We start from the raw sequence: 14,267 nt of genomic DNA on the forward strand, positions 1-14,267 counted from the left end.
TATTCGACCCTACAAGAGAAAAATAAAATGTTGACAAAACAGCTACAGTATAAATGAAAACGTTTTGTTGAGACAATAGTGAAAAGATAACCAAATCATTGTTACATTAAAAAAAAAAGCTATAAAAATCTCCTAGCTATCTTTAAGTGCATAAAGAACCGTAAATATACCGTACATACATCCCCATATCCTAACTAACCTTCAGAATAGCTTATCAACTGCTTTGGATTCCCCCTAAATGGGGAGCTCCAAAATAGAGGAATGTCCCATAAAGCTAAGAATTATCTTGTTAGCTTACTTATACTTGATAACCCCTTACCTTTCTACAGAGGAAAAAAATATCAATGCTGAATGCTGATAATAATCATAAATGCCCTCTGTGTGGCCTGACATTCTTTTTGTCTTTTAGTATCCAGCCTGCCAGGAGGGAGAGTAAAGCCTTCAATGTCCAGATCCCCCGTAATTTAAGAAAATAAAATGACTGTTATTCTCCTTTCTTTCGCTACAAAAGAGTTACTGCTGTATGCTATGTTTTTATCAATTGTTCACAAATATATGCAGTGTTTTTAACATTATAAAGCCTGTTGTACAAAGGGCAGAAATAAAAACGAATTAATTGATGAGAAAATGCATGATGAGAAAATGAGGATTGTTCACATTGAGCCCAACTGAACAGAAAAGGTCCTGAACACGAGTGTTATTGGCATTTACGCCATTGATAAGATATTTATTCCTTCCACCAATGACAACCTTTGAAAGAAAGTTTCAGAAACACAAACAATATATAAAACTGGAAGGAATACAAAAATATTTACAAGCAGCTACTAACAAACAAAATATCTAGTACTTTCTCCGAGTTCATCATTACATTATTTAATAGTAGTCCTTAAATAAACATCTCAGTTGCTTTATGCAGTATCATTCATGGTTTTTGACCCAAACCCAAAAAGTTATGCAGTCACACAACTACAGATTCTAGTGCCAAATTGCACAATTTCACTTGTATTAAAAGGCAGCCTTACCTATCTGTTTTTTCACTAGTTACAGGAGCCACATGCAGACCTACTTTCAACCATCAACACCTTTAAGTTTGCCAGTATACCTGATCACCTCCTCTACAATAACACTGCAGAGTTTGTTGCTCTGGGAACAGGAAAGGAGGGGAAGACTAGTAGACTGTCTCTGAAGGCGATACAGAATAATGAAATGCAGATTTCAAAAAACTTTTTTCAAATTTCAAAAAACTTTTTTTTCCTAGTGTGCAATTCTCATATTTTTTTTTTTTTTTTCTGTGACAGAGCTGCTGTTTGGGCGCTTATACTTGCACTTCAGTCTCACTATTGGGTGTAAGGGTCAGCTTAAACAGAATATTCATTACAATTTAGCCACCAACAAGTAGTGCAAGGTATGATGAGCTAATTACAGTGTTGAATGGTTCAAGTACATTTCTTAAAGGAAGAGATTACAATAGAGATCTTTATCTGTCTTGTCACAGTAATTTCATCATGTGCCTCAAATCCCAGAGGACTCTGCTTTTTATCGTGATTATCAAAAGTAATAGAAACCTGTGGCTTTGGTAATTCCAGCCTGTCCATTTTTATACACAAGATCTTGCAGATTGGAAGCTCTCACCTAAGGGTAGGGACACACTGGGCGATTTGGGGAGATTTAGTCGCCTGGCGACTAATCGCCGCGACTTTCCACGACCAATCTTCCCCGAATGCCTCCCCTCGCTCTGCGCCTGGCTAAAATGAAAAATCGCCTGCGCTAATCACACGCGGCGATTCGTTTTCCGAAGTCGCCCGAAGTTTCCTCGTGAGGCAACTTCGGGCGATTTCGGAAAACGAATCGCCGTGTGTGATTAGCGCCGGCGACTTTTCATTTTATCCAGGCGCAGAGTGAGGGGAGACATTCGGGAAGAAAAGTCGCTGCGATTAGTCGCCAGGCGACTAAATCTCCCCAAATCGCCCAGTGTGTCCCTACCCTAAGGGAAAAAAGCACATTAAGGGTAGGGACACACTGGGCGATTTGGGGAGATTTAGTCGCCTGGCGACTAATCGCCGCGACTTTCCACGACCAATCTTCCCCGAATGCCTCCCCTCACTCTGCGCCTGGATAAAATGAAAAATCGCCTGCGCTAATCACACGCGGCGATTTGTTTTCTGAAGTCGCCCGAAGTTTCCTCGTGAGGCAACTTCGGGCGATTTCGGAAAACGAATCGCCGTGTGTGATTAGCGCCGGCGACTTTTCATTTTATCCAGGCGCAGAGTGAGGGGAGGCATTCGGGGAGAAAAGTCGCTGCGATTAGTCGCCAGGTGACTAAATCTCCCCAAATCGCCCAGTGTGTCCCTACCCTAAAACACAAGTCCTTTGTTATGATATGACAAAAAGACTACCTGAAACTACTCGAAGTGCCGCGAGTGCATTAGCACAGGCGATTCTTCATTCAAGCAGGCGGAAGGCGATTAGTCGCCATGAGACTAAATCTCCCCGAATCTGCCGTCTACCCCAAACTTAAGAGTAGCAGCAGTCAAATGTAACAATAGATCTAGGGCTAGAGATTCCCACACACAGCCCTGGCATGACAGCGATGGAGGGTTCTATAACAAAAGAGCTGGTGTGTCAGTATGCAGGGAAAGTAAATGGTAAATATATATGGAGGCGGTACAAGGGGGGGGAAGCAGAAAGCTTTTTATCTACAAACAATCTGAAAAGGCAATACTATACATTTACCAGTGGTTCGTAGAAAGTAATAGAATTAAACATGTGCAAAGATACACCGGTAACTTTTCATCCGTATATGTATATCAATATGTTGGACTGAACGTTCTAATAACACAGAGACAATGTACCTAGTTATCACATATATACCTGTAGCACTCACGTACTGTAATGTCAGCCACTTACACACAGGTATTACGGCAAGTTCTTCAGTGGGTCCAATTCAAGCCAAGATGTTTTGGTGCCCTGTTCTGTAAGCAGGCATTGTGAATTCGAAACAGTCCGTCTAGCAGACCGCCTGATACTGCAAAGTTCTTAGTTCTGCGCATTATACATTAGGTTGCGGTAAAACATGAAGTTGCATAGGGGCGACAAAATATAGCTTACAGTTTAATGTGCGTTCAAATTACTATTTTCGTCAGGCATAATATTAGACATACTGAAAACAATATCTTGCGTAAGGACCCTAGGAGCGGCCAGAAAAGTTTGAATCACAGTCGTCTTGCACATTAGCGAGCGTACTACGTGAGCAATGACAAGGCGTTTCACGGCCATTTCTGAAAAGGGCAGCTTCCCACTAGCTACAATTTAGGCAGAGAAGCGGATGTACTTGCTAAGTGTCCCTAAAATTTAGGGATAGTGACTTGTTTGTGGAAAACCCAATTCTTGTGAATATGCTTGTATTTGCAAAACTATAATGAATATATATAGAAACATTTCAGTCTCTTGGTGAGAAGGACGTGTAAGAATAAACCAATAAATAATTATACAAATGATAACAATAATATTGTACATTATATGATTAAACTAGGTGAGTTAATATGATTAACTGCAAAACCAAAGTAAAAAAAATGAGGCAAGAAGGGGTGGGGCCTTGAATGGGGGGGGGTCAGTTGGTTGATGAGAACAGGGAAAAAGCAGAGATTCTACACAACTAAGGAACCAGATTATGAAGGTTTTCTTCTTAATAGTCCCAATTCTAGCAATACAACTGCTGATGCATGAGTCATTTTTTAATGAGAACTTAGTATACTGTTCAGGGTCGGACTGGGCTGGTGGGACACAGGGAAAAAACTTGGTGGACCCCGGCGCTCTTGGGCCCCCATCGGCCCAGGCCTGCTCCCCTGGCTGCCCCTTAAGGACATCAGCTGCCGCAGAAAAAAAATAGGTTTTGATGGTGTTGATGGTTTTTCTCAAACTACTATCTAAAACTTTTCATTACATCTTATAGAAGGCAAATGAAGACCTAAGTACATGTACTCCAAAGTAAATTGTTTTTACAATTTATAAGGACATGGTGTCCTTATATTATAGGTTCTATTTAAAACTACTGTAACATTTATCAAAAGTAACTCTTAATAATAATGTTGTAGTGTAGTACTAGGTTTTTATGTGAAGTAAATATTGTGTGAAGTATTTCCCATTGCATTAAAGGAGAAGGAGAGGATAATCACTGGGGGAGGTGCCAATTTTTTTGTGATTATAATCCCTAAAATTTGGGTTTTCGCTCTACTGAGCATAGCACACAGCGACAGTAAGGGATCCCAGGGAGACAGAATAAGATGGCAACATCAACATGGCTCATACTCAAGTTGATTTAGCACCATGGGTGAGCCTTGAAAATCCTTTGAAGTATGTCTGCCAGAAACAGAACTTTACACTGACAACGTTTACTTAAAAAACAGTTAATTTAGCAGACTTCAGTTGCCTCATTCATTTGACATGCTCGCAATCTAATTCACCCCTTTTCTCCCTTCTACAATTTTGCTAACTTTTTGTTTAGGCTATAGCTATCTGTCTGAAAGGCTCATTTACAAAAGCAGTGCAAAGTGTAAATTCAGACAGAAACTTTTTGGTTGTGGCGCACATTTTCAATTTCTCTGGGAATGGTGACTCATTGACACGTAGCAATATTAACAGCAGTCTCCAACTACACCTGGTGCAGTTCAGTTGTGTCTATTGGCATGACTCGCGAATGGAATCCTAGAATTACAGCTAGGTCAAGGCTGAATTCCAGGGACAGTGTGCACTGTCACACAGCATGTGTGTACACAAGTTCCTTTCTGAATATCATCAATGCACACTCAGTTTTGCTTCCATTTCAGTGCTTTCCACTTGCATTCCTCAATGAGCTTTGAAGAGAAGCCACCAACAATGTTCCAACATCGAATAGAATTTAGAACAGTAGAAGCTGTTATAGCAGCAAAGAGAGGACAAACTTCATATAAACACCTATTAATAGTGTAATTTAGTGTACTATTGGGTAATACTGTGTATGTGTTCCAAGTAAATATATAGGATTTCAGGATCATTAATCCTATCATTAAATTCATGTGACCAAACTGCTATGCAATATACCAATGAGTAGTGATGGATGAATCTGACACGTTTTGCTTCACCGAAAATTGTGAAAAATGGTGAAAAATTTGCCAAGTGCATTGAAGTCGATGGGCGACAATTTTTGCTTTTACCCATTGGAGTCTATAGGTGTCTTTTTCACATCGAACCTGGCGAATCTAATGATATGTCACTTAGTAACCACATACTTGTATTGTTTCATTCAATCTGAAGATGAGTTTTTAAATGGGTGGTTTACTTTTAAGTTAACTTTGAGTATGTTATAGAAAGGCCAATTCTAAGCTACTTTTCAATTGCTCTTCATTTGTACTTGAATGTACAGTTTTCATTGTATTTGGCTCTGCCCAATTGTTAAACGTCTCTGGTTGAAGGAATATTGGGGTAATGTTATATGTTTCTATCCAAGATTCTCATTGTTTGCGTCCTTTATGACCAATTTGAAACCTCAACAACTTCCTCGCAAAATTTGCAAACAAATAGATTTTGTGAACAGGTGCAGTGTATGAAATAAAATATTGCAATCACAAAGGGTTTTTGTGACAAAATATTTTACAAAACTCAAGAGCAAGTGTTAACACTAACCTTTTGCTTAGCGATAATGCACAATGTCATATTATTACATTTTGTTATTTTACATTGTGAGCAGTGCTAAACATTTACAAAAAAAGCCATTTTTAATAACACTTGCTGTTTAAATTACATTCCCCCTTATGACTATTGACATACAATAACGAATTAACAGGGCTGGATTTACATAGCGGATGCCCATAGGCCCACTGCCATTCGTAGGCATATTCACTCCCTAGACCCGGGCCTTGGTGGCCTTTCCACAAATCCGGGCCTGCAAATAAAACCTTTAAACCAGATGCAGACTGGACTTTGTTTTGTAAAATTAAAGGTGCCCAGTGTCTATGGATAGAAGTATCCATGCATAAAGAAACTCATACTGGTACTTTTTTTCATACCTGGTCACCTTATATACTAAAGGGCTGACTTATAATTGCTTAAGCATTTAAGTGCCAAACTTTTTCTTATTTAAGAAAGCCTGCTCAGGGAAAAATAACTCAACTTACAAGGTTTTCTTCCCCTGAAACCCCACGTGAGTTCCTTAATGTCCCGTGTCTCTCTGTCCTGATACCAGGCAATTAAATGTACCAGCGACGTAACAAGCACTTGCCCCGCCACCCCCCCCCACTGAAAATCTTTGAAGGGGCCCAGTGCGCATAGAAACAGTCCCCCACTCCTCACCCTTCCGTCGTTTGAGTGTGCACAAAATGGCTCCTGCCTGCTTGCTGTAATTATGAATTCCCAGACTGAAGGAAACAAGATTCAAATAATTTATATTGTGTAATAAAAGTTCATTTTGCTTGACTACTGTGATAAAATATGATTTTTGAATAATTATTTTGGGTGACGGGTCCCCTTAAAAGTTAACTTGTAGGTCAACTACACCTTTGACCACTTTGGTGGTCCTAAATGCTTCAAGGACCCTAAGGGCCCATCCCATGCCCAAGGGTCCAACACCCTTTTCTGGAATGGTTTCACTTTACATTGAGAACATATCTCCATAAGCAATTAAAACAATTTACTAATGGAAGAAATTTACATATATTTTAATATTACAAATTCATAATTTTTCAAACTCAAATTCAAAGCAATTCATATTTCAGAATAAACATTGCAACAAAATATGTATAGTCTTTCCAGAGACTATTTATATGTCATACAAAAATAAGATCTGTAACATGCTAGTATGTTAGAAAATACATTACAAAATAAAATGGAAATGTCAAATAAAATTGAATTATTTTTTCATTACAGTAAGGTGACCCAGAACTGGAATAGATATATATTTATACATATTATAAGTTTAACCATAGCGGTTAATCCACAGTTACCAGGCCAATTTATGTGCACATTGGAAACTACAGTCATGGGTGTACCAATTGCCAAATGAGGCTAAGCTAAGGTGTCAGTTTGCAGCTTCAGCAATCCTAATAACATATTAACATATTTATTTGATGAGCTGCTGCTGTCACCCACATTAACTTATTTTAGGACATCATAATGATGCCCAAAATATGTTAAATGCTGACTAGTTTGAGTAAGACCTGAAAACCACTGGGCAGATAATTAAGGTTTTCAATCCACACTATGTTTGGATGCAGGACCTTAAACTAGCCAGTCACGTGTGATCCATCAGTCTGCCTAGGGGTCTACCATTTAATGTTTTTACATTATGTCTATAGTGTAACCACAGGGCTATTATCAAGTATTTTAAAGCACCTACACAGCACTATACAGTACGGCCCCTGAGTATCATGATTTTCACAACATTATCCTAAAATGCAAGGCTGTGCAAACAATTCCATAAAATACTGTATACATTCATACATATTAATAAAATCTACACAATATAATAAAACTGCAATATTGTATATATATTGTAACAGGGTGGCTGATTCTAATAACCTCCTATTTTTCAACATGGGTACTTTTTTTAATTATTATATACAAGTTTCAGTGAGTCATGTGACAAAAATTACATCACTACTAACCCTTTATACCTGATGACATCACTAGTCACCGTGTATAAGGATAGAATTTATAAGACATTCGTGGCTTTTGTGTATTATATATATATATACATACATACATACACACACATATATACATGTGCCTTTTACAACTGGAAGATATCATGAATTGTGCTGAGTTTCGTACAATAATCTGATTAATTTCTGTTTTTTGGGCAATAATCCAAAAAAAATTTCAGGTGTCAAATCCTAAAAAATTTTAATTTTTTTTCCTACAATTTTATCAAGTCTTTTCCGGCCCCAGATTTTTTTGAGTTTGTTATTGATAAATATGGTAAAAGTGTTGATGGAAGTTTGGTCCAAGTGGTTTTAACAAAATACCGGTAATGAAAAATGCTCAGAATTTTGTGAATAACCCCCAAAAAATTCACAGATTATGATGATGTCTGCCCCAGTGCTCCAGTAGTGAAAGCACTTGAAAATGCTTGCCAAGAATGTGGTTTAATTTATGGTTGCACTCCATCCTGGTACTTTAACTGCATGATTAAAAGCGTCACTAATTTTAATGTGATAACTTTGTATGTTGTTGGTCTCTCTCTGCAATTGTAAGTCAGTCTCCACTTGTGATATTAACTGGTAGAAGTTTGTTAACGATCATGAATTTTATGACTGTAGTAATGCTTCAGTCGGCCTTGTTGTGCCGATGTAAGATGTCCTCAGAACACTTTGTTTGGTACTCAGTTTTAGGTGCCTAGTGATATGTGGCACAGCTTTTCTGCACTGAACGGTTTGGCAGACTCTCATTTTTGGTTGACATATACAACATAGGTGCTAAAAGTTTTTGCTGATGATGGACACAAAGGTGTTGATTCATAATGGGGAATTCCAATATGTGCAATTTCCTTTTGTGTCATTTTGTAGTACCCACTCTGCCTTTTTGTTGCAGCAGGAACAAACTGGATGGTTTTGTTATTACTGCAGTCTGTACACTGTGCTGAGTCAGAGCAAGTTTTTCCTTTCTTAGAATTCACAGCGAGCATTGCTATTGATTCTTTACAAGCGTAGAAGGATATATGAAGTGAGTACCCATTTCCAGTCTTTGCTCTGATCCAGGCTTAGATATCCTGTGTTGGACAGATAGAGGAGTAAGAAGAAAGGCATCAGAGGAAAAACATGCATCATTATCTGTAAGCCATGTGTCTGTAGAGGTCTGAGAATAAATTGGAGGACTTCCTGAAAACAGAGGTACTGACACTTCTCTAGTTTCAGATGCAGCCATCTCTGAATGAGGTAGATTAGGGACTGGTTTAGGAAGGTATCTGTCATCTCTAGATGCAGATGGTATCTTAACAGTAAATTCCGTCTCATCTGGATAATACTTATTTTTTACCCATATACAGCTCGCACATAGAAAAATAACTGATCCAAAGTAAAGCACAGCTCCAGCTCCAAGGATACCCAATCCAATATTGCCGAAAGCATTCATGTAGCCAATGGTAAGAAGAGCCGTGGATGCAATCAGTAAGATTACTGTGACAACACCAATAGTGGCCATCACGGCATGTTTTTTCCATGTCCCCGTGTTGTTGTAGGTTGCAGGATCCATTCAGTGTTTTACTGTACTGCTCTTCCAGAAAATAATGCATAGAATGAGTTTGCTTGATGTGCATTCAGAAATACAGCCAACACCTTGGCTTGCTGTTCCCCTTGGTTGCCTCCTCCAATTTGTAAAGCTCTATATAAACATTAGGAGGGTAGGGGCTTGCAGAACAAGAAAAACAACCTGGGAGTCCTGTTTCAGTTCATTCAGGCATTTATATGATTCACTTAAAGGACTTCTGAAGTCCAGCCAGAGCCCTAAAGTTTTCTCCTTTCTGAAAAAAGTTATTTGAGAGAATCATTGCTCAAATGCAACTGAATAATATAGCCAAAACAATTTGCCTGCTAGATACCAGTTGATGGGAAATATTTTATGAATAGCAATATCATAAACCAGTGTGAGAACACAGAGCAATGAAAGAGATACAGAAAGACTGCAGAAAATAGCACAGACAGACGGTGTGCAGACTGAATCTCTCTAACCCCCATGAACTTTACAGCCCAGATTATATGGTTATTTAGAGCAGTGCTGTCCAACTTCTGTGGTACCGAGGGCCAGAATTTTTCTGGCCTTCATGGTGGAGGGCCGATAATGGAAGCCAGTGTTGACCACTCACTGTATTTAGATCACACCCACTTTAAACCACACCCATGTAACCACAAGACCATGTCCACATTAATGGTGGTAGCACACCAAAAGACCAAATGATTGGTGCTCACTGCAGGGATATCATTTATCACTCATATCATAAAAAGTTAAGTCATATTAAAGGAAGAGTTCAGAATAAAAATAAAAACTGGGTAAATAGATAGGTTGTGCAAAATAAAAAAATGTTTCTCAAAAACATAATAGCCAGAACACTACTTCCTTGGTTTCCACTAAAATATCCGCTCACTCCAGCCTTTATACATTACAATGTGGGAAGTTTCAGTCTGGGTCTCAGGTGTGAACAATACAGGGTTTTAGGGGTGTGAACAATAGAGGTGTCACAAGTGTGAACAATACAGGGGGATTACAGTCTGAATTTGATTAAACAATGCAGGGGCAGTTATTTCTGTAGTGATACCTTTTAAAGTTTACACATGGTAAGAAGGCAGACTTTCTGTGGCGGGCCACACAAAGGGGGGCTGCCAGTTGGACAGCCCTGATTTAGGGTAATCTATTAGCTCTTGCAGGTTTGCTCCTCACCCTGCCAGAGCTATATAATTAACATTCTCCCTAGATTCTCTTTCTTATTATTATCATGGAATTATATCATTACATCAAGCACCAGCATATTCTGCAGTGCTGCACAATACATGGGTGCATACAATGAAAATAATAATTTACATACAGAGCAACCAATAAACAATACAAGAGATAGGGCCCTGCTCAAAATTTGGCCTCTGACTTCCTGACCCAATCATGGAGTTCTAAATCAACTCTTTTCTTTCTATTTCATTGCTGAAAATGAATAAAAATAGAAAAGTTAATCCTCTGTAAAAAGCACCCAATAAGGCCAAAGCCCACCAAGAAATATCCTAGTACCCTGGCAGGCCAATCTGACACTGGCTGGTGAAAGGATATTGGCTTTTCATGATTAACATGTTTTTCAACACTTGTAACAAGTTTATAATCAGAATGAAAACAGACTTTAGTTAATGATTCACAATAAAGTGACAGCAATATTAACATGATATAAAATATATTATTCTACATAACTTTTTCCAAGCAGATAGTACTGTCAGTCATCATTACCAAATGATTTCATAACATTTCTTTTGCTCGACTGCTGACTACTAAACTTAAATGAGAACTTTTAGTGATAGCAGCATATTTGTAAAGCTGTGTAAAAGTTATTGTGTAAGAGAGTGTTTATAATGCTCCACTGTTGTGAATTAACTCCATGGATCACTGTAACAGAAATAATTCACAACAAAGACCTGATCACAGTATTTATAAATGTGTATTTTTTATGCCAAAATGATGCTATGATTGAGATCATTACATTAAACCACCTGAGACCTGTAGTAACCTATTCGGTTCAGCTGACCAACGTCAGCAGCAAAGAAATCCTGATTTGAAAAGTAGTGTCGTTTTTTTGTGCCTTGTAGCTGGGGTAGTGACTATATAGTAGTTGCAGAGAAGCAAATGAAAAAAAAAGAACAATTTTGATTCAATTTAAAACGCATTAGGTAATGATTAACAATAAAGTGACAGGAATGTTAAAATGTAATATATTGGTCCATAATAAATATGATTTCTAAGAAAAAGAAAACTGTTGAAGAAAAAAACAATATAGCAACAAATATAGTTTGCATAAATCATGGTAAAAAACAATTATGAATATTAACACACTGTTGCACTAATCATAAATGTTAGCAAGCACTCCGCAGTCCATTCGTAGGGTAAAATCATTCAAGTTTATTTCACAGATTAAAAACATTTCAATCCTGACGCGTTTCGTATCAAAGATACGTAATCATAGGTATAACATACATTGTAACAACGGCTATGAATCTGTATCCCGGAAATTACTTCATTAAACCAATTGGAGTTAATTAAGAACAAAACCCAAAACATCCGTTTACTTCCCTTAATCGCCTTAATTGGCTGAAATGGCTTGAAACATTATATCTAAAAATGATCGCTTTGCTACAATTTATATCAACCTAGTATCTTAAAACATTTTTTCAAATAAATTGACAAAGCATTTTGCCACAGTAACTTTACACAATACTGCATAATTGCGTTATTTTTATTTAACTTAAATCCATCTCACTTGTGATCAAATGTCTTTCTTTACTTTACCCTATATGGATGAAAATGGTTAGAATTAATGGAACTATTAAGCTAAAGTACAGTCTATGTTTTTCTTCATTATTCGTTATCTGCCCCTTCTTAATTAATATGTAATCTTTCAAATGTTCCAGGGGGTGAATAATCCATATCTATAAAACTTTTTTTTAAATAGCCAAATGCAAAATTACATAATCCATTAACAAACCATTAAATATCTTTATCTAATTTATTTTTAAAAGGCACAATTCAATCCCCAAAAATTCATTTTAATCTGATCCATTATAGTTTGTTCGGTTTAATTTAATTATTATTCAAATTAATTTCATTTATTTATTAAATTATAAAATTATAAATTTCAATTTTATATATTACATTTTTACTAATTCTTATCTAAAGCATTAATTGGACCATATATTCAGATTTCGGCCAATGGGAAGTTTATAATTCCTAAACACAACAGGCTATATCAAACTTTAAGTTAAGCACAAGCAGATAGAATGGTCAGACAGGCCGGAATCATGATAGAGAGCGTAGAATAGTTGATGGACAGGCAAAGGTCGGATTGGAGAGATCAGAGAAGTAAATCAGGCAGGCAAGGGTCAAAACACAATAGATCAGTCAGGATACACAAGGAATTAACACCTAGGAACTTTTAAATAGAACTTAACAACGGGCAGTGTGCTGAAATCTAAAGTCCCCTTTTAAACTATATGAATTTGGCGCCATTGCGCGCCGACGCACACGCCAGCGCACTGCGCCTTTAAAAGATGGACTTGCGCGTGGCGTGTGCCTTAGAGGAAGCTGCCTCAGGAGAGAAGGGAGCAGCGCAGCGAGCAACCACGCCGAGGACGTGGCGGTGGACCCTGCTGCCCACTAGACCACAAGGGTAAGGCTTCCTTACAAAAGGGTGGCAAATCCGAAAACTTTGTACGATTCAAATAACAATTTATTAGTCTTTTCTCTCTCAGAATTGTATTGATTATGTTATTGATAATAAGGTAAAATTGTGGATGGGAGTTTTATTTGTTCTAATAAAATAATGAGAACGTTTCGAGTTTTAGTAAATAACCTCCCATGTGCTTTTATTGCATTTTTAGTAATTCTATTGCATTTTTATTTCTGCGTTATAGTTGTTTGCTTGTTCTTGCCTGAAGAACATTTATTGCACAATAATAATAGAACTGGGCTTTGAACACCTCACTGTGCAATCATTGTTTTTTTTAATTAAATTAGTGATTGTTAAATTTGGAATTGCAGTTGATTATTTTTTTGTGCAATATGTACATTAAAATGTTTAGAAATGTATGAGGCTTTCTCTTTCTGCCAAAGATCATGTGAGAGATTAGATGTTGTAAAATACCAGCTATAATGCAATTTCCATAAAAAACTATAAAAAAAAAATTAAAGACTATAAATTCTCTGCACTTTTAAAAAATATGTTTCTGAAGGAAACTTAATGTTAAGGGCTTTTATGACAGATAAAGCTAGTGTGTTGTTTTTAGAACCATTATTAGAAGTAAGCTGGAACAGCACCACAGGATAAATTCAATTAAAATGTCTTTATTGCACATTAAGGACATTACAACGATGATTCAGGTCATGCTGCCCTAGCTAAGTGACATAAATTAACAACTCTCTTTATACCCTTTTACGCCATCTAGTGGTTATTAGTGTACAAAACAGTGTATAGTCATCAGGATTATAAAGCGCAAAAATGTCCATAAAAGTCTCAAATATAAAAAAAGGGGAAGGATCTTTAAATTGAATACTACTGAAAAAAATAAAAACATAAATAATTGGTAAAAACTAAAAGGAGGTACTTATTTAAAGGAACAGTTCAGTGAAAAAAATGTGTAAATAGATGATAATAAAAAATGTTTCTAATATAGTTAGTTAGCCAAAAATGTAGCCTATAAATGCTAGACTAAGCGGATGTCTAACATAACAGAACCCAACTTCCTGCTTTTCAGCTCTCTAACTATGAGTTGTCAGAGACTTTAAAGGGGGCCACATGGGACATAACTGTTCAGTGAGTTTAAAATTGATCCTCAACATGCAGCTCAGATTCAAAAGCAAGTTATGACCCATGTGGCCCCCCCTCAAGTCACTGATTGGTTACTGCCTGGTAACCAATCAATGGAAACTAAGAGAGCTGAATGTATAGGCATATAGGGACCCAAAAATGAAGACACCCCATATGGTCTGTCATTTCAGATACTGCAAAATCAACACATTCCCACGAATCTAAATTGGGTATGCATGCCTTTGTA

This window comes from Xenopus laevis, chromosome 1S (genome assembly GCF_017654675.1).
Source record: "Xenopus laevis strain J_2021 chromosome 1S, Xenopus_laevis_v10.1, whole genome shotgun sequence".
NCBI classification, from domain to species: Eukaryota; Metazoa; Chordata; class Amphibia; order Anura; family Pipidae; genus Xenopus; species Xenopus laevis.